At 46.1% G+C, this 25,733-nt stretch overlaps 1 long non-coding RNA gene across 2 annotated transcripts in view; it reads left to right on the forward strand.

Moving 5' to 3' along the window:
* The window catches only part of LOC138489406 (uncharacterized), a 121,074-nt gene that overhangs the window by 66,406 nt on the left and 28,935 nt on the right, over positions 1-25,733 (forward strand). For both annotated transcript variants that reach the window (XR_011274793.1, XR_011274792.1), the window contains one exon: positions 6,472-6,566. This is a non-coding gene — a long non-coding RNA (uncharacterized lncRNA). The remainder of the gene's footprint in view (positions 1-6,471; positions 6,567-25,733) is intronic.

A 25,733-nucleotide genomic window follows, 5' to 3' on the forward strand; every position in this document is an offset into this window, starting at 1 on the left:
CACCCATGCTTCCATTAAGGCAATCTCCCACTCTGTGATCCTCCCTCAAATAGCCACCGTGAGGGTTCGGATCAGAGAGTGTCTGCCTCACTAAGGCCACATTAGGGGAGCAGAGATGAAATTGCCAGGACACGTTTTAACATTGCCCAACAGAATTATGGTATACAGAACATAGTATAGATACAGAGCAATAGCCATATGAAAAAGGTGTACAGAACGTACACACGCTCAAGCATGGATGAAGAGGACAGATCTGAAGCAATAAGAAATTGATAAATGCTGCACCATAGATATAAATTACCACAAGGGTGCACATATCTGAACACAGACTGAGACTAGAAGAGGGCCCTGGTTTCCATGTGGCGTTATATCACACAAGAACACTTGTAAGGTAGAACATTTCTTGTAACATTGCTTCTTTAGTACAATAGATGTGTAAGCTACCGAAACCATAGACGGAAGAACACCCTTTCCCTGTGCTGGGTGCCTGTCCCTAGGAAGGAGGTGATGGGCCGCCTATCTAATACGGGAAGAGAGAAGGAAGCTGTCCCTTTATCTACAAGGTACACTGTTCAGGCTTGTCTCTTACTGGCTACAGAAAAATTGGCAAGAGGAGGTTAAAAAAGGGGGACTATGCCCCATCTACTTTTATTCCGAAAACATTTCAGGGAGGACATATTTCGTTGAGGCACGTTGGCCCTCTATTGCTTTTATTTACCTTCACAAGAAGTGTGTCCACGGTATAAAGGTGGAGTAGTATTTAATAGATCCGTACTAACAATGCGGATAGAAAAAGTAAAGAAGATTCTTTAAATCCCACAAGGATCCTGCGTATCTCCCACATTGTACAATGTGTTTACTAAACCGCTCTTTGATGTACTTGACTATCTGGGTGTCTCTTACACTAATTATGCAGACGACACCCAGATACTCATCCCTATCACTGGCGATTATGTAACCGACTCCAAAGCACTCAATGCAGTCTACATAGTCATCCAGGCCTGGATGGCACATCATGGGCTCTGCCTTAATGATGAAAAAACAGAGTTACTCATTCTAGGCTCCCATACCAAACTCACCAAACTTGCCCAAGAATACAAATCCTTTAATATTGATGGGAATGATATCAAAGTATCCAATGTCACCAAAACACTTGGCATCTACTTAGACTCTACACTATCCCTCAACAGACAAACTAATGTGGTAGTTTCAGCGTCATCCTACATCTGCAAACTCATCACCGCGTGCCGACCTTTCTTGACAACTGGCAATTGCTTGATCCTCGCCTGAACCCTTATGTCCAAAATGGATTACTGTAATGCCCTCAACTTAGGGACTAGCCAAAGAAACTTGGACAAGTTACAGGTCACTCAGAACAATGCTATCAGGGAGGCACTTAACATACCCAGGCGATCTCACATCTCTGACACAAGACGTAACCTGCACTGGCTACCCATTGCACATTGCATATCTCTAAAAGCCCTCGTTCTAACTCACAAGGCCCAGAACAACTTGGCACCTGCTTACCTGTCCACTCGGTTCTCGCAACACACCGCAAACAGACCTCTGAGATCTGCCCATGTACACACATTGTCTATTCCCAGCTACAAGCTGCAGACAGCCGGAGGATCGAGCTTCCCAGTCCTTGCGGCTAAGCTATGGAACTCCCTACCGAATGTACTCAGATCAGTTCCTTCCATTGACGCCTTTAAAAACAAAAGTAAAATGTCGCTCTGAACTTGATGCTTTGGCCTAATTCACGCTGGCATCCTTCTTTAAGGTGCTACCTGCTTGGGCACCTCCTCAGCCTGCCCTCCCTACTGTATCCTGATTCTCACATCGCTTGAGCATTTGTTATAGTATTAGGTTATTTAGATTGTATATTGTACAACCTGTTCTATTCTTTCATATTGTAATGCATTTAAATGTCTGTAACCTTTTTTTGTAACCACTGCCTTCAAATCATGCGCCCAGATGCCCCAGGGCAAGGTGCGCATTACAAATAAAATAAATACAAATACATGAACATTTAACATGTGCTTAACACAGCCATCTTCTGAACTGCCATGACACACAAAGATATAAATATGCATTTCAACTCTTGTTGTTAAAGAACGGAAAAAAAGGCTACACAAGCTGTTCTATAATAAAGGAGCAGGCCGATTCTCAAATGGCATCTTATATGCCCTTTTTCATCCGTATGTGCATTTGCGCCTATCAGGCGGCATTTCATCTCAACAAACTCCCCCCGCAATATAAAACCTTCAACATCGACAATTCCATCATTACAGTCCCCAAGACTGTCAAAACCCTAGTTGTCCACCTAAATGCCTCACTATCCATGTCACGCCATGTCAACGCCATAGCCTCCTCATCTGCGCTCACCACCAAGATGATCAACGCAGTCGAGCCCTTTATCTCCACCAAAAACTGCCTATCCATAGCCAGAGCCCCAATAGGTACTAAACTTGACTACTGCAATGCCCTATTCCTAGGCACCTCGGTCAACAACCTAACAAAACTCAAAATCACGCAAAACAATGCGCTTCGGGCAGCGCTGTCGAATTAGGTGACTTGTGCAATTACGGAACGTATACCCTTTAAAACCATGGCCATCACACACAGATGCCTTACATCTGATGTCCCACCCTACCTCTCGGAAATAATCACCCTCAACTCCTCTAACAGACCTACCAGGGCCCACCGCACCAACCAGATCTATGTTCCAACATTCAAAAGATCCAAAGCCGGAGGGTCTAGCTTCCAACACCTCGCACCCAAAAACTGGAATGCCCTACCAACCTCACTAAAGTTTGAAAAATCATACACTACCTTCCGTAAAAACCTAAAAACTTTCCTGTTCCGATAATGTTCTACTACCTGTATGTATAATTGTTATTGCACTGCAACCATAGCAAAGCATAATATTTGACCCGCACTGTCCTCTGCTACTTGTCATTCTCAATGCTGCACTATGAGTTTTGTATTCAGTATTACCACTGCAACTGACTAAGTTTAAGTCTTACCTGTATCAAGTTCAAGCTCGCTGTAACAGCGCCACGATGCCTCAGGGCAGTTTCTCTACGCTTTATAAATGCAAATAAATAAATAAAAATAAATACATTTCTGTGCATTTAAATGCTCATGAATGAGGATCACGTCCCTGTGCCTAACTGGAACAGGCGCTGGGAGAGGAGCCATGTCATGCATGTCACTGCGGCTGTCAAAGTTGCATTAGCATCCCAAAACATACCACTGAGACTGGCCCATCTCCCAGCCGCCTGTAACACATTAGGAGCACATTCTCTGCAATATTGTATGCAAGGGGCCTGCATGGTGCATCTTTGCACCTCTGTCCAACCCCTGCTGCAATGCGCAGGTTACTCTTTGAGAATTAGGTGCCTTGTGCAATTCCGATGGTAGCGCAAATGAAACTAGCATATTTTCTGTGCTTCTTTCATTTGCGCTACTTTATGTTCATTTGGCCCATAAACTATAAGTGCTGCATTGAGCAGTGAATGCAATGCAAGATTAACGGGTCAAGTCCATCCTTAGTTAACAATGGAAGCCAGCAGGCACACAGACTCAGCATCACAATTATCAAGACGCACCATTTATATTTTGTAAAATAAGTGCACTGCGCTCTGTTCATTGGGAGGGGTCCTGGTTTACGTGCTGCTTTTGCGCTCCCATTAAGACGTCTGTAATCCTGATATGACAGGTGACATTGAAAACAGAACATAAGAGTATCCGAGTTATCAGTTGATATTCATGACATTTGATAGCATTGCCGCCATGTGATGTGAAACTTCAGTCAGTATTACATTCCCTCTCCCCCCAGCGTTCCACCGTCATTCACCAGGAACTCCCGTTGACACCTTTCAATGAGCTGGGCCCAGCAGCCGAAACCTCTGACCAGTGCATGTGTCCTATGGACTGTGGACCTGCTGCGTTACCCTTGGAATGCTACTTGTCTGGCCAATCCCATGCCAGGCTCTGAGATTCAGGAATATGTCCAGCCCTAAAACGATGCTTGAAGTCTGTGAAAACCATTAACCTGGGGTTGCCATATGGCAAAGCTCTTCTTCTTTTAGCAGCTCGGAGCACCAGATCCACACCAATGTACCCCAACCCTCCCCCGAAACCCACACCACTGTCCCTATCCCTCCTCCAGATCTATAGTACTGTCCTAATCCTCCTTCCAGTCCGACACCAATGTGCCCCCTTTCTCCAGATCCACACCAGCATGCCCCTATCCAATCATTCAGACCCCACCAAGATGCCCCTTCCCCTTGCATCAGATGCCAGTGTGCCAATCCCGAATCACACGCAGGTAGCCCTAGCCAACCCCCTTTAAAACCGCCCATTCTAATAATCACACGCTCATGAAACATGAAATCATTCTATTAGCCCCAGTTGATCAATTAAACACCATCATACACTGTCTCCCTGTTGCTTTTCTTAGCCCTCCATACCTTTCATGTGGAATAGATGAGCATGATTTTTAAAGTACATGTAATTTCCCGCTCCCCTGTCTAAATCGGGTGTCTCGGGTGTCTTGCAGGAACATTCACTGTATCCGGAACAAAATTGCAACCTGGCAGCCAGAGCCTTGCCGCTCAGGACGTTCCAGGGTGTCGTAGAAACGTTACGCCGTCCCAATGAAAATGCCCACCCCATCCGCTGTAAGCAAAAGGCTGGCCGGGTCTCGCGGCTGCACTTGCACCGGCAGCAGCCAGAGCGTTCAGAATGCATTGCCTGCTCGGCCCGCCCCCGCCTGTTCCGGCCGGAATCACACGGATGACATCAGAGTCACGTGAAGGAGAGGGGGCGGGCTGTTGCTAGGGTCCTTTTCGCTACCTCAGATTCGAACTCGTCAGATCCAGACGGCAGTTTACTTTGGTAAGTCTGCGTCTTAACATATACCGTGAGTGTGGTATCCTAAGTGTTTTATGTGGTGAGTCGGTTGAGTCCTCATCACAGACGTTCTTTCTGTGCAATAGGTTATGCCATTTTGAATTCTCTTCAGTGTGTAATCCTTTAACACATTCTATTTAGGACTTCTGAATTACGAGTACGGTCACCCTTACATACTTGGCAGGAACCGATATTTGGGTAATTAACCCTTTATCTTACCTAACTGGCACACTGCATGTCTTTTTGACTTAAGTCCAAACTCGCTATCCCAGCCATCCCTTCCCTGTCGCGCCACTCCCCCCAGGTGAACTGCGCCCCCGACCTGTAAGCGCTGCAGCCTCACTGGTGGCTTAGTGGTGTGACCCTGGGCATCCGTTAGCACGTCCATCATCTTAGAAGCGAGCAAGCAAAGCAACTGCCTGGTTTCTACACTATGAACATGGTTTCAAGCACCCCAGGGGCAAGCGAGCACCTTTGGGTTGTTTGAACTGGGTGTCCCCCTCCCTCAACAATACCACAACAAACTGCTTTCTATTCGTGTTGCCGCAGCCTCGCTTGTTCACGCCGTCTGTACTGTGCCGCCTGTCCCCACCTCCTAATTTATGAATAAGCACCTAACTCCTACTTTCCGCCTGCACCCTGCAAGCTCACAACTGCAGGTTCCCCCCAGCTAACTACAATGCCCAGAATGCAATGCAGCCTAAACAGTGCGCGAAAATAATAAGTTATAAATGCCATACAACATCATATCAGTGATAGCATTCCCATTTTGCCCCTCTCTACCCACGCCGCACTTTTGCTCGCCTTAGCGGCCGGCCTTAGCGGCCGGCTGCGCTGACCCCACCCCGATCTCCCCCAGCTCGCTGCCATAACCCACGCGGCTCCTACAACAAGCCATTCAACCTTGCAGCAATTGTGTTAAGGGCGCAAGCATGCCATCTTGTATCGTGTCCTAACATAAAGTCACCCTGTTGCGCCCTATCTGCATGCACGCTACGTTGTGTGACTATAACACGACCAGCTAGCTGTTCACTTCAGCATGGGGTGGTCTCCAGCTTTGCACCTTTTGCGTGCACAACAAATAAATGAGTGTGCAGTACGTCCGTGGGATTACAGCCATGTGGCAGTCACTGTGCTGCAATAGGGAAGTTTGCTGCGGGGTTAGCACTAAAGGTGGTGTGCATGCGGTCTACTCCATAATCCAGTCTCACCCGCTGCGGCAAATGTGCCCCTTTTCCCCTGCGCTCTATCAGGAGGCCCCCATAACCTCACTCCGTCCACATTACGTCCCCTGCCTACTCCTGTCCCGCCCATACGACCATGACCCACATAGTCCTCACACTTGCCGCCATTGCCCAGGCGGTTTTGACCCTAGCACCTGCCCCTAACCCTTGGCATGGGCCGTCTGTCTGAAGGAGTGCTTGATTGTATAATGCGGTTTCCCCGGCCGCCCGCTCCGCATACTATTGACATTCTACTTAACTTGACATGCCAAGATTGCAATCTTATCGTTCCTCAACTTACCCCTGACTCTTTGCTTAACTTAACACCCAGGCAGAAGCCGCAGTTAAGAAACGGACAAATCCGAGGTTACTAGACATCTCTCACCAGGACCCCACAATAAAGACCTACACTGCTGCATACCAGAGGTGAGTGCAACATTCAGCGCACAGGGCGAGGGGCGCTCAGTGGCGGCTGCTTATTTAGGGCATGGGGTCGCTGCCCCCCCATCCCTGGGAGTGCAGAGAAAAGTGTTGTTCAATGTTCGCTTCTGATTCTGTATTTAATTTGTTACTCAGAGCACCGCAGCAATGTGTAGTAAATACATCTTTATCTTGCTTCATGGCTGAGTCGGACTCTAGAACAACCTCTAGGAGCTTAGGCAGCATTATCTCCTTATACACTCTGTACACCTCCACAGTAAGCCCATCTATCCTTGGTGTCTTACCCAAACATAAGCCTTCAACTGCCCTTTCCACCTCATACTTGTCCACAGCACTTCCCAGGCTCTCCCTCTGCTCTTCAACTAAGAGCTGCCTACTCGAGCCACTGCTTCGCGAACCGCTCGTCAAACACTTTTCTCTCAGCATACAGAGAAGCGTAAAAGTCCTTAAACACTGTGCATATTCCCTCCTTTTCAGTGACTAACATCCCCTCCCGATCCTTGATGCCTGCGCACATATGCCTACTCAACCCTTATGGCCAGATCTATACGGGCAAAGGTAGAACACTAAGGGTAAGCCACTCCAGCCCACAACAAGGATATCCCCCTGTTCCCTGCCACCAATATTTAGTCTTTCAGAGCCATTAACCCCCAAGCTATCAGCAGGGATTCCCATAGTGCTTCTGAAACTGCTAACCACCCATCATTCATCCAAATCCCTAGGATGGAACCCCACACAATAATCAGATTCCCTTGACACCAAATGTTGCCGTCCTTTTGCCTGTCCTTCTCAGGGCATAGCGGCAGACACTCAAGTTGGATAAAACCAGCCTCCACTGACTGAAGCCGTTGGCCATTATTCTCCAAGCCCCTGGGGACTAAGTCCACATTATCAGCAATCCTTGCTCACATAGATTCTTTCCCAAGTCACCTCCATTTGTGGATTCCTAGTGTTCCCAAGGGTGTTTTCTCCCCTTAACTAACCGTTCGATACTTTCCCACTCCTCCCCTCCTCCACCCTATCTACATGATTTTACAAACTGTTCTATGCAAATCGTACAATAATTATGCCTTTATGTAACTCAGTGATGATCACTCTCTGTAACAAGCGCCACGATGCCGCTGGGCTGCTGTGCGCTCTACAAATATGAATAAATAAATAAATTGGTCTTGATACACGACCTATACCCGTTGAGATACTGTGCCACCCACGTGCTCAGCGTCCAACCAGTCCCACACATCGCTTGGTCGTTGAAAGAAGAAGGAGCAACATCATATTTTTATATTTAATTTTCCTGAGCCGTCTCCTGATCATGTCATAGGACTTGTGCTGTCTCTGCACCTCCTGCGTAAAGTCGGGGAAACCATAATCCACATGCCATCCACCTTGTAGACCGAGGTTATCAGTGCATCATGAAGGATCGCGTCCCGGTCCCTAAAGTTCAATAGCTTTGCCACTATAACTTGTGGCGGGGCTCCGATTGCCGGTCTTCTTCCAGGTACCCAATGCCCCTTTTCAAAGGTGAACCACATTGGTAGCCCTTTAACATTCAGCGTATCCACAAAGAGCTGTCCCAGATATAAGTCCATGCTAGGATGCACCCTCTGCACCCCCAATTATTCTGATGTTGCTTTGCCGAGATCGGCCCCCTGCGTCCTCAGCTCTGACCTCCAGCACTCTTGTGGCTGCCGAAGGTGCATTAATCTGGGACTGCAGCACAGACAGTGTCTTCCACATCCCTCACTCTTCTCTGCCTCGGTCACCTGTTCTCCCATCTTCATCTTCTTGAGGTCCATTCTCACCAAGGATAGTACCACAGAGACAGTTTGCACCTTACCCTCTATAGATGCCCATCAAAATCAAGTCACAAGAAACTCATCAAATGGTACATTACAAAATCAAATTCTGAACAGTCAATGTAGGTTTACAAAAAACAATCAGAGTTAACATGCGAATAAGGATTCACCAAAATAGGGCACAAAAATAAAGGAAGAAGCAAGAGGAGAAAGATGAGGAGGGAGGAAGAGAGGAAAAAATGGGGGTAAACACACAGTTAACATTGCTTACACTACATGACATTTCATCCATATGCTTCACGAAACGATCCCCAAAAAAAAGTGATCCTGGGACTTAAACCATCCAACTGTAAAGGTGACCAATGCTCTGCCCAATTAATTAAGGATGCTGCGAGAGAACTATCGCCATTCATAGCTAAACTCATCAACTCATCCTTCACTACCGGCATTGTACCGAAAAATCTTAGAGTCGTGGGTCCTGCCACTCCTAAAGAAGCAAACCCTCGACCCTGCCATTCCCACCAATTTTAGGCCTATCACGACTGTGCCCTTTCTTCTAAAAATTTTAGACAAAGTGGCATACATGCAAATACAAAATTTCCTTGAATCCAACCACCTGCTCGGAACCTGCCAATCTGGATTCCGTCCCCAGCATGGAACAGAGACTGCCCTTATCGATCTCAAGGCCCAAATAGATCAATGTAGGGACAATGGCCAAGCAGCCTTACTCCTCTTGCTAGACCTCTCAGCAGCGTTCGATTTAGTCGACCATACAGTCTTATGCAGCCACCTAGACTCTGCTGCTCACTTCTCCAAAGAGGCCATATTATGGATCAAATCCTTCCTGAATAACCGCACCATGAGAGTCTTCTCTCCATCAGCCTCAGCTGACCCGATCCCTATAACGTGCGGTGTACCCCAGGGATCTTGTGTATCACCAACCCTCTATAACATATTCACAAAGCCGCTCTTTGACGAAATGGATCATCTGGGTATCGCCTACATCAACTATGCAGACGATACCCAGATCCTCCTTCCGCTTTCAGGAGATTACGTCGTGGATCTGGCTTTAGTGAATAAAATGTACAGCATCGTTCAGGCATGGATGGCCACACACGGCTTATGCCTGAACGACGACAAAACTGAGCTCATAATCCTAGGCACCCCGACATACATAACTAAACTTAACACTGACTATGCCAGCTTCATTATCGATGGGAACAATATCAAAGTAGCAAAGAAAGTCAAGACCCTAGGCTTTTACCTTGACGCCACCTTAAACTTTGGCAAACAAGTCAACTCCCTAGCTTCTTCCACAGCATATACTTGCAAACTCATTAGAGCCAGCAAGCAATTCCTCTCTACAGACAGCTGCATCACGCTTGCCAGAGCCCTTATACTGTCCAAACTGGAATACTGTAATGGTCTCTACATTGGGGCTAACAAACAGACTATCCAAAAAATCCAGGTCCTACAGAATAATGCCCTGAGAGCCGCGCTTAAGATCAACAGGAAAGAGCATATCTCCTCTATAAGAAGAGAATATAAATGGCTATCCACTCAGGACAAAATCCAACTCAAAATTGCCTCCCTTACTCACAAGTGCCTCAATAACATGGCACCACCCTACCTCATGGACAGGCTACACTTAAGAACCTCACCTAGACCAACAAGAATGGTCAATGCGAATTGCCTCTATGTCCCTCGCTTTAAACGTGCCACTATTGGAGGACATAGCTTCGCAGTCAAAGCAGCACAGCTTTGGAACTCCCTACCACATGACATAAGAGAACCCCAGCCCTTTGCGAAATTCAGGCAGAATTTGACCAAGTGGCAGAGAGCTAATGACATCTAACTAATCCAACCTGCTTGACCTGACTGTCCCTACTAGCGATCCACCTGCATGCCCCAGCTCTGATACCACGTTCTGTATTTTACACCACTGTATATTACTGTACTTATTCCACTGTATATCACCTCCACATTGTTAAATATTCCTGTACCCTTATCACCTCTTGTCTGGACCTAGCTCCAGCCCTGCTCATTCTTGCCTGTTGTATACTGCATTATGACCATGCACATGTACCTGTATATATTTTATTTATTGCAGAATGTACTATGATTATGTAGATGTACCTGTAACAAAGTTGAGCATATTCTTGTCTTGTGCGCCCTGATGCTCCAGGGCTTGGCGCGCCATACAAATAATAAACTAAACTAAATCTGTAAGAGGTTCCAGACTGCTTGTAAATGGCCCTCTCGTATGTGGATATGGTTAACAGCTCATCCACCCAGTCATCATTACAAAAGGAGGCCCTTGACTTCCATGCCCTCAGTATACAAGCCCGGAGTAGCCACACTTTTTTGCAAAATGTTACGTCCTCCAATGGAGACACGTCTCCAAGAATCATAATAGATGCCTTAATTGTAATAGTGCAGCTTACAACCAGGCCCACTCTTTCACAAACACCTTTCCAAAAGTCTATTGTTTTTGGGCAGGCCCAGAGTAAATGACTTAACCAGCCTCTCGCCGATTTGCAATTCCAACATACTTCATTGTCAATAAGGCGTCTTTTGTATATACATTCCGGAGTCCAGTACGTCCTGAAGAAGAGTTTTGTATCTGACGCTCATCGGCCCCGATCCAGGCTGACCAGACGGACATTATTGCAACATCTTTGCCGGATCAATTCTTTCACCTAGTTCATTAGCCCAAATAGTGGCCAGTTCAGGGTTTCCTCTGCGACTGGATAACAGTATGCCATACATTGTGGCAGCCGGATGTAATGCACCCTTGCAGAGCTCCAGCACCGTCCATGCTGTATTTGGAGACATAATTTGCGCAGGATGTATTTTGGCAGCAATGATTCCCTTTAGTTGTCTGTACTCTGCGTAGGTGCAGTCTCTCAAGTCATAATCATGGCAGAGACGTGCAAAGGGGACCCAATTTCCATCTCCAATCAGATCTTTTATATATTTGATACCTCCCAGGAACCAGGATGGCCAGAAAAGTACTTTCCCATAGCTGGTCAATTCCGGATTTAGCCAGATGGATGCATCCAGGAACAGGTACGAATCACTTCCAAAGCGGCGTGATATGTGGGGCCAGCATGCGCGCAGGAAAGCTATCAACGGGTTCTCAAGTCGAGATGGCCTAGTCACTGTTGTCAACAAGGCTTTAGGCGCCAGATGCGAGACACTGTTACACTACGCTACAAACTCATCGGGTAGATCTTGTTCAGAACCTACAGTCCAACAGAGATGCCTAACGTAAAAAGCAAGATGATAATCCAAGAAGTTAGGCAAATTTTACCAACTTGTCTCAGTGGCAGCTGCATTTTCCAAAGAGCCAGCCTCGGCGCTTTGCCATCCCACAGGAACTGAGTGCGAGCTGGAGCTGATGATCTGGCAAAGAGGCATGTCAAACACTCCTGGAATTTGATCGCCCAGTGAAGTGGAAAGGAAACCTGACTTTGGAGAGTGTCCTAATCTGCCCCTATGAATTCCAGACTGGAGCGGGTTCCAGATGACTCTTAGCTACATTTCCAACCAAACCTCAGTTAGGTCTGGCAAACAATAGCTGTGCTGCACAAGGTCTCCTCCCTGGATGGGGCATGGATTAACCAATCATTCAGGTACAGGTTCACTCGGATTCCCTTAGCATGAAGTATCCCCACTAGCAGGGCCAGAATCTTGGTAAAGATCCTCAGGCTGAAGTTAATCCGCAGGGGAGTAAGCAGAAACAGACAGCATCCGCAGCGGTAGCAAACCTCAGGAAATGCTGGTCTGGCCTCTTTATGGGTACATGAAAGTAGGAGTTCTCTAAGTCCACTGCAGATAGAAAATACGCTGGAGGCATTACAGGAATAATGGACTGATTTCTCCATTCTGACCTTTCCTTTGGTGACAAAATGATTGATTCCTGCAGATTGGTGATGGGGCAGAAGTCCCAGAAAGATTTTAGACCTGGAATAGGATGGAGTAAACTCCCTTACCCTGCTTCAACATGCGGACTGGCTGGATGGCTTTCTTTGCCAGAAGATATGAAATGCCCTGCTGGAGCACAGTCTTCCACATTGGGTCCCTGGGCCAAAGAGTTACCCTGGTTTCAGAATCTTTGGGACAGGAGATGAACTCTATTATGGACAGCCCTTTGCGGACCACCATGCACATCTATCCATCTAAAACCTCCTGGTCGCACACCTGACAGAAAGCACACAGCTGCTCTCTCACTGGAAGCTCCATCTGGAGGCAGGACTGACGAATCCCTGGATAGTCATGCAGAAGGAATGGCCAGAATGACTGTTTTATGGTCTGACGAGGTTTGGCTGCAGCGGGAATACTTCTTTCCCTGCCTCTGAAGACCCCTCGTTGATCCACACAGGTGGGATGGGAGGGCTGGTATCTGTAGGGCCTTTGAGACTAACCAGCTCTTGATTTAAAGGGAAGTGCAAGGCCAGAGTTCTTGCAGGCTTCCTTGACAAGTGCCCACATTTTCTGTCGGAACAGCTTCTATCCAAGGAAGGGGAGATGGAGCAAGACTTCTCTTTCTGCAACCAAAATGTCCTCCTGGGGCTACCACAGAAACATCTTCTAAGGCACGCAACATATCACAGCAGATGTCGGGGGAAGCCATTATCTCCTTTTCCATTAGTTCCACCAGGCAGGACACATCGGGTCCCTCATCTCTGGCTGTCAGAAGTACCTGGAAATACTTTGCTTCGCTCGGGTCCTTACCTATGGGCCCCGGGACATTACCTGTGTTGGTAATGCCCCAGTTCTGTAATATTTGGTATCCCATACCGATCCGGTATCCCCTGTCTTCGGCTGTCTTCGTAGATCGCAGATCAAAGTAGAAGAGTTCCGAGCCTCGGTATGGGGTACCAAATGTTGCATAACACCGGCATAACGCCCGAGTTCCTTATTGTCCAGTCAGGGGAGTATCCAGCATTGAAAGAGGGGGTGGGGGGACAGCCACGGTGAAACTCCTGCTACTTTCCCCTCAAATGCAGTGCACGCAATTCCAGGTTCTCATTCGTGCCCACAAACCAACCACCCCTGTCCCCAATGTACTTTTTTGTAACATTACTAGTGGCATATCGCATTTTAATACAACAAAAACAACAAAAAGAAAATAAAAATGGCAGAATCATTACAGATGCAAGGAACTCATCTATTAGAGCTCTGTCCAGGCGCTCTGGGCCAAAATACATGCACATCTCCTGATTTGCATATGGATTGCACCAACAGAAGTGACTTCACAGAAAGCACATTGCAAGGAGCATCATCAGTCTTTGATACTTCGAGGCGCCATGCAAGTGACTTTACAATAAGTTGTCATAAGTAAGCCAAGTGGAAAATAATTTTGTGGTGCAAAATATCTAAATTGCACTGTTATATATGGAGCAAATCAGGCTTTTTTAAAAAAAATAACAGCATCATATATTAACACATAAGCTTTGAAGTGAATCACTTACAGAGCTGCAGATAAGACACAGTCTGATTACATGATCTGCCCAGGATCACACACTTTGGTTAAATTAGTGAAACCGGGATGTGGACAATTTAAGCAACTGAGCACATCTTCACAGTTTTAGTTCATATAGATATTTATTAAGGTTTCCCTTTGCATTTCATGTGCTTAAATAATACTTTATTTATAGCAATGTCTTGGAAGCAAAGCACATTACATAACAAACTTCCCTTTCATTATTAACTTTACACTATACATCAAACACCATACATCATTATAGAAATATGTTGAGCAATAAGAGGATGGATTTGGTTTTATTCACCCCATCCTGCATGCAAAGTCACAATAGCATCATGCAGATTAATGTGAGCCTAAACAATGCCCCTTGGGTAAAGCCATAGTCATTCTTTCATAAAGCCTGCAGCCTTATGCAACCTTCTCACACCTGATCACTCCCTGCCATGCACATTTCTAAAGAGACAAATGTCCCTGCTAATAGACCCCCTCGCTCCCATCAGTGCCTAATGGCTCACATTGAAATGCTCTGTTGACACAAAGCAACTTGAGAGCCTCTCTGCTGCTGCTCTGAGCTCCTTGGGACATTTCCTGCCAGAGGTTTTGGAAAGGGTAAGGTGTCCTGTGCTGAGCAGGAATTACTCAGCACACATTTTCCTGCCAGCGGAACACCTTTCTCGTTGGGCACCCCCTTGAGGTGCCGAACGGGAGGGGTGGCCCACTGACGAAAGTCCCGGTCAGGCTCTAAAAAGAGCCTGTCGGGTGGCAGCTTGCCCCCCCACACCTTCCTCACTGGCACGGTACGCCACTGTTACTTGATCAGTCAGCTGAACTGCATTGAGTTGAATGAAACTTAGTTGGTTATATGGTTATTTGTAGCTTACAAAATCACAATTGCCAACACTTGGCGGGTTATATGGTTATTAGTAACTTAATAAATCACAGCTGCCAACCGTGATGTAAATGGGTACACAAACTACCCCTGGAAATTGAAAAAATACTCCGGAATACTACCTCCTAGGGAAATTGACCCGATAGATGGGTTCACTGTAGAGGGTGTGGCCTAGCGGTGCAGTCATCATGGCAGGCACGTAAAACACATACAAATAATAGTTCATTTTACAGGGTTGACATGAAACGCAGATAAATCACACAATAAACCAGACTGACAATATATATATTACACATCTCATAGAATAGTGTGAGTATTTGTGGTGTTTCCCTTTTAAGAATATGTATTGCCCCTCTAAGGATGTGTCATGACAGCCTCATACCTGACTGGGAAAAGAACGAGCCTCTGCACGCACGTGCAATACCACGGCGGTAGACTAAATGTAATGGCACTCTGTCTCTGTGTCTCATTGTGCTGGGTCTGCAGGCCTACCCCGTGTGATCATAGGCCTGTGGCCCTGCTAGTCTGGGTGCGGTCTGGGTGCCTGCAGACCAGCATGTGTAACCTGCGTGCCACCAGGCCACTGGCCCTCTGTGTGATCGCAGAGCAGCTGCTTGTCCGGGAGCCCACGGCAGTTGCGGTCTTGTCGTGTGACCATGGCGATTAGGGTGATCCCTGCCACATTGTGTGTTGGTGCACCCCTTGGGCTGGCCCAGAGTCACAGTGCACATAAATGATGTACTCCCCTCCCCAATTCAAGGGATAGTTCAAGCAGTATTTTGTTAAATGTTAACCCTCGAAATTAAGGGGATACCAAATATTACAACACTATATTAGCTGTAATATTTGGTATCCCCTTCAAAAAAAGGATGGGATGGCTTCCAGAAGCAGCTGTCACAGTGAAGGATTATGATGTACTCCCGTTCCCCAATGCAAGGGATAGTTCAAGCAGTGGTTTGTTAAATGTTACCCCTCAACATCAAGGGGATACCAAATATTACAACCCTATATTAGCCATTATATTTGGTATCTCCTTCAAAAAAAGGATGGGATGGCTTCCAGAAGCTGTTACAGTGAAGGCTTATGATGTACTCCCGTTCCCCAATGCAAGGGATAGTTCAAGCAGTGCTTTGTTAAATGTTACCCCTCAACATCAAGGGGATACCAAATATTACAACCCTATATTAGCCATTATATTTGGTATCCCCTTCAAAAAAAGGATGGGATGGCTTCCAGAAGCTGTTACAGTGAAGGCTTATGATGTACTCCCCTCCCCAATGCAAGGGATAGGTCAAGCAGTGTGTTGTTAAATGTTACCCCTCAAAATCAAGGGGATACCAAATATTACAACACTATATTAGCTGTAATATTTGGTATCCCCTTCAAAAAAAAAGGATGAGATGGCTTCCAGAAGCTGTCACAGTGTAGGCTTATGATGTACTCCCCTCCCCAATTCAAGTAATAGTTTAAGCAGTGCTTTGTTAAATGTTACCCCTCAAAATCAAGGGGATACCAAATATTACAACACTATATCAGCTGTTATATTTGGTATCCAGAAGGAGTCACAGTGTAGGCTTATGATGTACGCCCTTCCCAAATACAAGGGATAGTTCAAGCAGTGCTTTGTTAAATGTTAACCACCAATAATAAGGAGATAAGAGCCTTGTTGAGCTCCCTCAAGTATGCACTGAATTCATCTCCAAGTATTTCAGCAGAGCTGCTAGCATCCAAAAATGTACATGCAGAGTAAGAGGCGCATGCTTCTCCTGCCAGTAACAATTTTGTGCAGAGTCAAATGGTCAATCGGGGCAGTTGAATTGCGTAAAGCAAATAAAGCGATTGGCAAGCAATGCAGTCAATTTTTGCCAAGTCCCGACAACCTCTTGGCCAAGCACTTTTTAAGAAATCCATTTCAATGTTCATCTAATCCTTTGGCTTGAGTGTGGTACACTGAGCATAGTCGGTGCTTTATACCTTGGAGGGTTGTAACCTCCTAAAACAGGTCATTGTCAAAATCATGTCCACAGTGGGACCTCAATTCATCACATACACCCCTCCCCTGGAATACCCCTCTAACTAAGAATTTGGCCACAGATTTTGCTTCACTTTGGGCACAGGGTACTGCCTCAAGCCAATGTGAAAAGGGGCATGCCACCACTATCATGTACCTATAAGAGGCACATCTATCTTGCATGTTGACATAGTCAATATGCAGGTGCCGGAAGGGCCCCTCTGTGCGCGGCAAGTTTGCCTTGACAGTTTGTAAGGTGTTTCCTGCCAAACACCTGTCATAAACATATTTGTGAGCTTGGAAACAAACCATTCCTTATTAATGTCTAGGGCCCCTGTTTCTTTCCTGGGTGAGGACAGCCATCATCACTGTGCCATTGGAATTTTATAACAACCTCCCCTTTCCACTGTGCAGTGTGTCCGGGACAATTTCCTGCTCTCTTCCCTACCAGCCTCCTTTTCCCTTTGTCTCCGCCCCCTCTCCTTCTCCTGATCCACATCCCAGGGCTTGTCGTCCCACCTTTCTCCGGTACTCATGCCTGTCCCCTCATCCCCATCTGAGGCTACAAAGTCCTCTTCATGCCTGTCTGACACGTCCTCCCCCTCTTCAGAGGGTTCTTTGTGTAGTTTAAATATTACCTTCTCCGTTGTCCACCCATTTTGACCCCTTACTGCCCCCTGCTCCTTTTCCTGTCTCTTCACCTCCATTTCTATCACCCTCTCTGCTTCCTGGAACATGGTGTGCAACTGTTGCTGCGTGCCCTCTTTTATGTCATCTAAATACTTCATGTTACTCTTCTCTTTTTGCTCTCTATTGCCGTCCCCTTCAAGTTTTCCTGTCCCAGTTCTAGTGCCCCCTTTACTTGGGGGCAAGCGCTGTGGGTTGGTGAACCCTGCGGCAGCTTTCAGTGTCAGATAGAATCCTTAGGGAGGGGGCGGTGCTGTAGGTGATACCATTGGGTCACTGTCCTGCCCGTCCCCCTTTTCGTGGCCCCTCCATTTTATCTTTATATAGCTTCCAGAGCCCTAGGGTCATTTGCCTTTTTTTTTCATTTAGATACTTTATATGTTGGTATAACTGCGAAAACATGCTTTCTATTATTCCACTATCGAACGTTCCCTGTCCTGGCCATTTGCAGAAGCACGGTCCTGCAGTCCTATGCTCACTGAAAGTATAGTATTCCACTGTTGGGGCATCTTATTACATGAAGGAACGAATGAACATTTCTAGTGTGCAAATCCAAGGGTCCAAGCAAAAAATGCATATGGGCGCAGCTGGTATTTAAGGGAGTGTAATCCGCATTAATAGCAGACATTACTGAAAGAAATGAGTTTTGACGTTTTTTCTAAACAGCTCCAAAGATTCCATTCTCCTTAAGTAAAATAGGAGGTTATTCCAGAGCTGTGGAGCCATACATGAGATGCATCTGTTCCCATAAGTGACTGATTTTGCGAATGGGACCATTGAAAGGCGTCCGTCTGATGGCATCAGAGATCAGCCTGGTTGATAACGGGCGATGGTGGCTGAAAGATAGGCTGGCGCCAGGCCATGAATACATTAAAAAACAAGACAGAGTTTTCAACAAGATTCACTGCTGCACTGGGAGCCAGTGAATACTGCTACGAAAATGGGAGATGGATGCCTTATTTGGCAGTGAGAAAATAAGTCTTAATGCAGAGTTCTGGGCAAACTGCAGTTGCTGAACCCGATATGGAGGAATACTCAGCAGAAGGGAGTTACAATAAGCGAGCCTCGAATTTATAAGGGCTCCAACCACCGCACACCAATCTTTTTCCGAAATGAGAGGCATTAAAGGCTTCAGCAATTTAAGTTGGTAAAAGACTGTTTGAATAGTCTGGTTAATCGGTCTATTGCAGTTCACATTTGCCTGCCAGGTGCAGCTGAGGCTCTTAACCTTTTGTGAATAGTTTGTCTGGACACTGATAAAAGAGGGACACAGGGAGGTGGCATAAGGTTTCATAGTCTATTTTAGAGCCAAATGCAATGATCTCCATTTTAGATGGATTTGACTACTACTTATTTTCCAAAATCTCGGTTTTTATAGCCTCAGCACATAGTAAGACATGGGCAGTTGCGTCTACAGTTCTTTTTAGCCGCACATAGGTTTTTGTGTTATCCGCATAAGAATGATATTTTAAATTAAATTATGAGAAGAGATACAGAAGTGGGCGGATGTACACACTAAAAAGCAAAGGGGATAAAGGTGAACCTTTGGGTACTCCACATTAAACTGGCAACAAGCCAGACAAAAATGGGCCCAATTTGACCTGCTGGTTTCGATTGGCATGAAGGATGAGAACCAACCCAGAGCCTCCACAGAGACACAAGCAACTGTGGAGAGTTTGGAAAGAAGGATATTAAAGTCCACAGTCTCAAAAGCTGCCGACAGGTCCAGCATAACAAGCATGCTGATATCACCCTCATGTGCAGCCCTCCGATACTGTGAAAAGAGCTGACTCTATCCGATGTCCTTGTTTGAACCCTGACTGATATACATCCAGGATGCCATGCTCTTCTACAGAACTCTGAAGCTGCGTTGTCACTACCTTCTCCAAGATCTTTGCAGGCCAAAGAAGGCCGGCAATTGGATGATAGTTCCATAGGATCTTGTGGGCCAAAGATGTTTTTTGTAAAAGTGGAGTAAGATATGAATTTTTTTAATTCAGGTGGAACACTTTCTTGACTCAATGAGGCACGAACTAGTGAATGGTCAATCCCACTTAGAGCTTGTACATGCCGTTTGACCAGATATGCAGAAATAGGTTGTAAGTGAGATTTATAGATTCAAGCTTTTCCATAATTGATGAAATTGTCTGCAGACTGGCTGGAGAGAAAATAAATGTGGGGGGCAGAGTTTTCACTGTGCCAGGATTTCTGCGTTGGTGGTACCATCCTGGCACTGTGGGCTCTGGGAATCAATATTCGTACGAACTGATTGATTTTGTCTGAACAATAGATATTAAATTCATTAGCCAACTGAACCGACATAGAAAGACTCTGGGTAATACAGGATGGAGAAGCAAGATTCCTAATGGTATAAAACAGGGTCTTTGACTTACTTTGTGCCGAAAGTATTTGATTCTATATGCAGGGAGACTTGGCGACAAGAATGTCTTCCTTATAAGCTTTCAGAGCACATTCGGCTACTAGGGGGTTTCGGGGTCTCTAGTTTTAAGCCTCAGCTTTCCTTTCTTGTAGTAATTGGTTTTAGATATTTTTTATGATTCATTATACCATGAGTTATTTGTTTTTTTTAACCGTTTTAGGATACTGAATAGTGGCAATTTCATTGCAATACTTTTGTAAACCGGCCATAAGAGCCTGATAGAGATGTGTACAATTTTGATCAGATTGTATGTAATTAAGGTTTGTCAATAAATGTTCACTAGTAATAAGGTCCAGCTTTTTCTTATGACAGGATGATTGTGGTTTAATGTGCAGAGCCCTACCAGTGGATGAAGTAACTAATTACATGGAGAAAATAACAATAAAATGGTCAGACCATGAGACCAGAACAGTTTCGGAATAAGAAAGGTGTACCCCTCTACAGAAAACGGAATCTAAACAATGTCCTCCAGAGTGCATAGCATCTGTAGATAATACCACAAAGTCAAATGACTACAGTATGTCATTAGGTGTGTACAGTCAGGATTGTCAGAGCTGTTACACCAAATATTAAGATCACAGAGAATAACAAGCTTTTTTTGGCAAAGAGCCTCTGTGCCAAGATAGGAACACAAGCTGTTTAAAAAGCTGCTCATGGACCCTGGTGGTCTGTAGCAGAGTATTATATGACATGAGTCATTTGGAGAAGTACGACATGTACAGGCAAGAATGTCAGAATCGGTACCATTTCAGGTTGTGGACATTAGATATGTCTATAAAAGACTTAGATACCAAATATTACAGCACCATATGAGCGATTATAATTATGGTCTCTACAAATTATTTTTTATAAAGGCATGACATCAAAGTAAGACACACACAAATGATCACAGTTCAAGGGTGTTTATTAAACTGTAAAATGGGTGCGATAAACGCCTAATGGAAACTAAATCTAAGATGGGAGCAAGCTACGACCATCAAATAATAATAATATTAATACCGTCCAAGTGCCGTCTAGTCAAATAAAAGGGGCTATACTAAGACACCTATTGCCAATCCTTACCGCTATGTTACAAAATAGTGTGGGATAATGTTTGTAAGAAAAGAAAGAAGTGTTCACAAAATTATAAGTCAGGATGTTATGGCCGGGGGTCTCCTTCCCCCACTTTTCTAGCATGGGCAAGGCGGGACTCTCGAGCACAGCACACTCCTCGCCTTCTGTGGCATGAGGTTACAGTTCCTTTTCTCAATATCAGGGCCTACTGTGCTCAAGTCTCTTCTCATGCAAAGTCTATTTCCTCAGAGGGCCTCATATGCCAAAACAACAAAGAAAATGTGTTAACCTTCACGTCGGGTGTTTACCCTTCATCCTTGGATCTTCCTCAGCCGGGCTCCAATCCTTCTCTCACTCGTCAGCCTCCCTCAGTTGGGCTCAGACCAACCACTCACTGTGGACATCCCTCAGTCGGGTTCATACTTGCCATCACAATGTTGCTCACTTAGCTTTTTCACAACTTTACTCTTGCTGTCCCTCAGTCGGGTTTACTACTGCCTGTGAATCTCCTTCTGAAAGGTGGGGGTTCCCTTCCCCTAGCTTTCTCTTGGGATCCCTCTGTTGGGTTCCCAGTTCACATTCCAACAAAAAGTCCTTCTAGACCCTTTAGTTTATTCCCTTTACCCGAGTGCAGGTCTTGGCCCACAGTCGGGCTTTGCACAGTTGTAATATTCAAAAACAAAAAGTCTTAATGTCTTTTTTTTTAAAAAACCTTCGGTTATGTGAGGTCTCTCTCATCCGGGCTTAGACCTTCCAAGCATTGGCCAATCCTTAAACAGAGACTTTCGAAGGGTGATCTCATCTCGCTGGCTCACTCTTTTAGTCTACGGCAAGTGTGGGATTCATACCATCACAGTTCTTACAGCGTACCCCGTCATCCGGCGCAAACGCCTGTTTCACAATATCAAAACATCTGCAATGTGTCAAGGACTTTCCGTTGAACAAGGGATTTGGCTTGACCCTTTGTAAAGACTGGAGGGGGGTTTCTGTACTCCTATCCTCCTATATGGCAGAGTAGAAGCACAGAGGACCCCAGCCAAGATTCTCTATTTGGGATATGTGGACGAGCAATCAAGGCTTAAGCTCTCAGGAGGTGATGCGGGCTTGTTCTTAAGTACAGTGTAGTTTCCGATGAAACCACAATGGAATGTCTACACACTGTTAGTGATAACACAGCTCTTTATATAAATAAGGTTCAAGTTATATACACACACAATAACACACTATGGGCTCAGGCAACTCTATAATGATAAATATATACAATATCTCTGTGGTACCATAATTCACTCTTGACTCCATTAAAATTTACCAACTGGCGACAGTTGCGATAACATACAAGTCTAATAGTAATGCGAACCAACACCAGACATAGGTGAGAAACAAGTAGTTAAACAGTTGGCAGAATTCGGGGTCGCTACCCCTCTGCCCCCCATACATCCCCGACACCGTTCTGTGTGAGGATCCCCCCACCTGGGCAACCTGTAAATAAGATATACTGACAGGTCGAGTCCATATATTGTTTAGCAGAGTCTTGTTCCCTCCTGAATGTTCTACTACCCCAATGTACCTGGTTTAGCAGAGTTCTTCAATGAGTCATCGACAGATCCTTCTTGAGTGAACTCCCTTTAAGGTAGGAGCCACGGATCGTCGGGATTCCTTGAAGAGGTGAACAATGTTGTCGAGGCAGCAGCTTCGGTCCTTGCGGGGCTCTTTGACGATCAGTCGAAAACATCCTGCAACAGTGAGGCGTGCAGTGCACCTCAATGACAAGTGTTCGTTGCTGCAAAGGGAAGACAATGAAGAACTGTAGGCCCAGCAAGGGCGTCGGGTCGTTGGCGGTGTCGTCGGCGAACGGTACTCAACCACGCTGGCTTCCGGATCTTCGTTGGCGTCTTTGAGGTCTTCGGGTGGCAGGAAACCCACCGTCGGATTCTCCTCGGTTGTCAACGACATTGACTTTCTCCGGCAGGACAAAAGCGGTCGACGGTGATGAGCAAGTGAGTCCTTGATTCAAAGTGTCTTAGGCAATGGAACGTTGCGGCTCCGGTTGACGAGGTTATAGCGTTACCTCCGAATCTCGGTCGACGGTGATGGACTTCAATGTCCGGGCGCTTCACTTCAGAGTCCTCGGCGGTCCCCGTCTCCGGTCGGCAGCCTTTCGAGGACTGACTTCCAGGGAGCCTTGGTGAAGGTTAGCTGGTGCATGATTGTCCCTCGTAGCTCGGGAAGTGGTCTCCTAGCCTGGTCCTCTCTTGGATCAGTTCTTGGAGGCACGACAGCTTTCAGATTTCAGAGAAGGAACGCAGCAGCAGGACCTTCTTCTTCTAGCTGGGCTTCAAGGTAAGCATCAAGTTTCGACTTCAGCTTCTGAATGATTTCCATCAGTGAGAGGTCCCCAGATATACTGTTGGTCTCTCATTCACTCTGCTGGGTCACACTCGGCAACCAATCATTCAGAAGGGCATTCAGGCAGGCAGCCAATCAGGCTCACATTGCATTCAGGCCATTCTTCTCCATCCAGACACGCACAACACGGAATGTGGCTTTGGACAAGCACCCAGCCATTCAGCACTCCACACTGCATTCATACCAGTTTCAGGCAGGGCTGTCTCAATCATTGTGTCACTCACACAGATACCAGATACCCATAACATGAAATGCATATTCGTCACACTCCATTCACCCAGGTCCCACCCCACGGGCGTCCCCACAACATACAGTCATTGGGAAGGCTCCACCCAGTCTGGCCTGGACTTCCCCACAACACCCTATATGGAACTTCCACCCAACAGCCATTCAGGGGGAGGGACAGAGTCAGGGCTTCCCTGGACTTCAGCAAAACAAGGTAACAGGCGATGGAAATCAAGAGGCCACGGGGGCCATCGTGTCCCCATCAGGAATCCCCTGATTTCTATGGCAGAGCCTGGGTATCCCAAAATGGAGGATACTCAGAGCACCTGTCAAATTCAGCATGGAGCTGCATGATGACAGATCCCCAGTCTGGATGACAGACCTGGAAGACAGACCCTGGCCCTGCTGTACTCTCCTGACAGGACATAAAGAAACTACCAACACTACTACAATGCTTCATAGAACTTAGAAAGTCTTTTCACTTTCCACAACCTCAGTTTTGACTACTTCGTCTGTGCAGGGTCGGACTGGACCATGTAATTGTCTTGGGCACCAATGAAAAAGTGTCCCACAGTTGCAAATGGCTATTCATTCCTTTTGTGACACTGTTTGAATAGTAACCAAGGAGGAGTTTATTGATTAAGTGTGAAGAAAATTGTGCATTTTAAATAATATTTATTCAGCAACACTGGTCAAAACGACGAGCCGCAGAGTGAATTTACTCATCAAACTGGCCCAAATTGGCCAAAAAAGTCGCCCACTTTCACCAGACTGGCCCACACCAGCATGGTTCAGCCATGGGCCTAATGCCCGATAGGCAAATCCGAGCCAGCTTCTTAGAAAACATGAGACATATTTGTGCAGTTTGTTTAACAATTTTGATTGCCACATGCAGTGCAGGTTATCCTCAATTCCTGAAGACATTCTGTCAGACGGCCTGACACTATTGTTTTGGGTTTCTCATTGGGGATGGGTACTAACCTGTTCATGTCTCTTACCACATATTCCACATGTTTGTTGTATTTGGTGACAGCTCATTCACCTCTGCCCATTTGCTGCTGAAGGTCACGTTCATTGTACTTGGAGTTCTTTTCTGGTTCACTGATGTTTAGGTGTTCCTTTGGCACTTGCTTGTCAATGTGGATGTGCCCACGCTTCATTCACTGGTGTGGGTATTTTGATTTGTGGGTGTTGAAGAGGGATGCAGCCTCACTGTGGATCAGTGGGCTGCACCCATCACGTATGCACTCAATGGTAGATAGCTGTTTCCCCTCCCAAGGTACAGCCACCCACCCACACACATATATGCAATCACCCGCTACCAGATCGCACATCACCCCTGCCACTGGAATGCAGCTAAGTCCCATGATAAAATATTTGGTCTCGCTGGACCCATAATCAGTCTCCTTGACTCACATACTCTCTGATAGCCTTCACATCACCCAACCACAAGCCTGTTCTACTTGAGTCACTAGCTACCTTCTTACGGGCTAAAATGCACACATGCATTGTACATCACTGGGACCAATCTCTAATACCTCAGACTGATACCTCAGACTCATCTTCGGCCCGGGTAGCCCCACGCACGCCGCCAGGCCAATTGTCATTCCTAGGCCCGTCTGGTCTGGCCCCACGTGGGCCGACACCCACCACATCCATGGGGCAGCTGAGCTACCGCTGCCAAGCAGCTAGCACACTCTTTGGGGGCTCCCTCATGTGACATCTGGTGCTTCACGGTCTCTGTGCCTTGGGGGACTGCTCGAGGCCGCAGCCCCTCAGGTAGTTATTTTCTTTTTGTGCTTTTTTCTTCTGCTTTCTTTTTCAATTATCTTTTTTTTTAATCCTCACTTGATTCTTTTCTCCCTTGGCCAGTCCATTTTTGGGCAGGGGATTTTTGTTTCATTGTTCTCGGCTTGCTTTACTTTTTTCTGAACATTCCATCCAGCCTAATGATGGCTGGATGGTTTAACCCTAAGCATATTACAGGCACAGAAAAAAAGAAACACACACACACAACATTTGATAAAATACATTTATTAACCCTGGTTCTGTGTCTTCATTTCTAGGGTCCCTTAGGGGACAAGCATGTAGCCCCCAGTATGCAGGTCTCTTGGGACCCTGGGCTACATCAGTCTTCTCATAGTCACACCTTCT

The sequence above is a fragment of the Ambystoma mexicanum genome, chromosome 9, assembly GCF_040938575.1.
Source record: "Ambystoma mexicanum isolate Mex_15411 chromosome 9, UKY_AmexF1_1, whole genome shotgun sequence".
NCBI lineage: Eukaryota > Metazoa > Chordata > Amphibia > Caudata > Ambystomatidae > Ambystoma > Ambystoma mexicanum.